This window comes from Mus pahari, chromosome 2 (genome assembly GCF_900095145.1).
Source record: "Mus pahari chromosome 2, PAHARI_EIJ_v1.1, whole genome shotgun sequence".
NCBI classification, from domain to species: Eukaryota; Metazoa; Chordata; class Mammalia; order Rodentia; family Muridae; genus Mus; species Mus pahari.
The window spans coordinates 85,230,304-85,233,458 of NC_034591.1; the positions used below are offsets into that span (position 1 = coordinate 85,230,304).

The 3,155-nt window shown below is 43.3% G+C and overlaps 1 protein-coding gene across 2 annotated transcripts in view; it reads right to left on the reverse strand.

The window, feature by feature from the left end:
- Positions 1 to 3,155, reverse strand: part of Il12rb2 (interleukin 12 receptor subunit beta 2) — a 92,453-nt gene that overhangs the window by 13,342 nt on the left and 75,956 nt on the right. The gene's annotated exons all lie outside the window — the stretch shown is intronic.

The window sequence follows — 3,155 nt, forward strand, 5'->3', positions numbered from 1 at the left end:
TTTTTTTTTTTTTTTTTTTTTTTTTTTTTTTTTTTTTAGTTTCAAGATTAATGAGCAGTGTGGACTGAGGGCAGAGCAATGGCCGAAGCTAGATTCCCTGCATCTTTTTTTCCCCGATGCCAGCTTCTAAGTATCATTTCCAAGAAAACCGATGGTCTTTCTTTCTTTCTTTCTTTCTTTCTTTCTTTCTTTCTTTCTTTCTTTCTTTCCTTCCTTCTTTCCTTCCTCCCTCTCTCCCTCCCTCCCTCCCTCCTTCCCTCCATCCCTTCTCTCTTTCTTTCTTTCTAAGATTTATTTATTATATGTAAGTACACTGTAACTGTCTTCAGACCCCAGCGGCTTTCCTAGTTCTGCACTGCTCACCACGATCAGCCACAGTGCAGTGGCTCCCTGTATGTGACTAAGGAGTGCATTCAGAGTTTACCCCTGGTGCCTGCCCTCAGCTCTCTGAGTCCCTCCAATTAGATCTCAGATGCCTCAGAGCCTCAAAGACTCAGGTGACTTCCAGAAATGTCAGTGCTCCTTTCTAGCTTGTAAGTGCCATACTTTGCAACTATCTAACAGCGTTGCAGAAACTAAGGGCCTCTTCCCTGCCCAAAGCCCCTATTGTTCTGCCTGGGAAGGGTCCTTTCATAACATTGCTCGTGATGTACCTGTAAAACTCCAAATCTTGCCAGGTGGTGGTGGTGGTGCACACCTTTAATCCCAGCACTTGGCAGAGGCAGATGCCAGAGGGCAGAGGGTAGGAGCAGAGGGGCAGAGAGGCAGAGCTAGGCAGATCTCTGTGAGTTCAAGACCAGTCAGTTCCAGGACAGTCAGGGCTGTTGCACAGAGAAACCCTGTTTCTAAATAATAAATAAATACCCACAAATAAATAAATATCCACATATTTTTTCACAGTTTATTTTCAGTTTTGTGTGTATGTGTATATAGAGGGTGGGGTGTGGGTATGTGTGGCCTAGTGTGTCCATGGAAGCCAGAATAAGGTATCAGATCCCCTGAAACTGGAGTTACAGGTGATTGTGAGCGGCCTGGCATGAGTTCTCTGGGGAAGCAGGAATCACTCTTAACTTCTGAGCCATCCCCTTAGCCCCGAAAGTCCAAATTACCTAGTGAGAGGTAACTCCTGCTAGGTAACTCCTACTAGGTAACTAACTCCTACTAGGTAACTCCTGCTAGATCTCAGATGCTTATAATGCCAGGTGCTTAGAATCAGGCTAATAGCTTACTTGTGTCCCTTGCACTAAAAATTGACTAGGTTTAATGTCTTTTGGGGGTGCAGAGGAATTTCACCTCACACAATTACTAGATTTAGTATGGCTTTTTTTTTTTTTTTTAAAACTTGAAAGCCCATTAAATCATCACCCAACCAACTGTGGGAGAGAGCCTGACAAGAACAGATGCACATAAGGATGGGCTCCGTCCGACTTGAGTCCATAAACCAGAGAAAGTGCAGAAAACACTCGCCAGCTCAGTCTGTGGAGGGCCATGAGATCCGGGCTGAAGGGCAACAAAAGATATGGAATCAGACTTTGAAAGTTTCTGTTTCCAGTGTTTGGTTTGCTCTTCTGCCCCATGTCTTGGGAGGAGCTAACCAACCATTGGACCCTGTGGAGATCTGGGAGTCCCTGACGAGCCTTGCAGAGCAAAATGTGAGCAAGAACACTATGATATCAATCATAAGTGAGGTTTGGGTCTTTTTAGGATGATTCTGTATGCACATCCCACAATGGTATCTACTCCCCACCTTAAGAATCTTGGTTGGAAGAAGCCCATGTGTGGAAGACTCTCATTTCCTTTGCACGATGGCCCAGTTTCCAAACTCCTATCTTGCCACTATGCTGACCTATATACACAGCACCCTTGGGCAAAGGCCTTGTCTCTGTTTATAAGCTATTTTACAGTTTTCTTTTCCCGGCAGAGATTTAGTTTCACTTCAGAGATGGGACAAAGTAGGCAACTCCTCCATGAATAATGTAACCGAGAGTCATTATGTAGGCACCGAGACTAGCACGTGGCAGACACTGAGATACAGTGGACAGACAGGATGGTAATGATAGTCTGTAGGTCCACCAGCCCACAATTCAGGAATCAGGTTCACTCTGGCTCATGCTAGAGTATCTGACTCTGTCCATACAGCCAGAGTCAGAAAAAGCTTGTAAGGGCCCAATGGCATTGGGAATAAACAACTTATATTTGTGCTAACTAGCAATTAGTGAAAATTTCAGTTTAACAGGAAGAGATCGCAAACTAAGTATTTCCAAGTGGCAGAACAATACTAATAATGTTATTTTACAAATTTATTAAGTTGGTTTTTTCAAATGCGTAATTCAAAAGTGATTGCAAATACTTAATTTTACTAAGTATGGAGAACATTTTCATCATCTACTTTATGGTATTTGTATAGAATGATATGATTTCCAAAAGAAAGGCACAGTTCGAATTGTCCGCAGGGAATGAATCTTGTCAGTGCGCTTCCTATCCCTGTTCCATTTAATTTGATGGGTGGGATAGCCCCTGAGGGGAACTGGTATTACTGTAAAGCCTTCAGGTATCCCAGAAGAAAGTCACAAAGCTGCTCTCAAAATTGGTGCTTCCTGCTGGGGTGTTGTAATGCATGCCTTTAATTCTGTCACTCCGGAGGCAGAGGTAGGAGGATTGTGACTCAATCAACAACTAAATCAATGCCGCCTTTCCTTACCATTGCCTTTCAGCGTTGGCGTCTTCTTGCACTCCAGACCAACCAGGGAAATACACACACTTTTGCATGTATACATGTTGAAACCAGCAACAACAATCAAACTGCCCGCCACACCCCTTCTACATTTCTGTGCCATAGGCTAAACGGTTTCCAAATGAAAACTTCTAGACTCTCCGTGGCCCACTCTTCTTTTCTCTGGATGCTCTCTGTATGTAGCCTTCTCTGTAAAGGTTATTAAGGGGATCTTCACCTGTGAGAAGTCTGGGCAGGCAGGCCAAACAAGAGGCACACAGTCAAGGACCAGCTCATATATTATTATTTAATATGGTGTTTTTCTCCAAGTACATCTTACCTTAAGTAGGTTGTATACTTCCCTCCAAAGAGGTAATGATTTTCATAGTGTAACAACAATATAGACTTTAGCTGGCAAACCTATTCTATTCTTTCTTTTCTT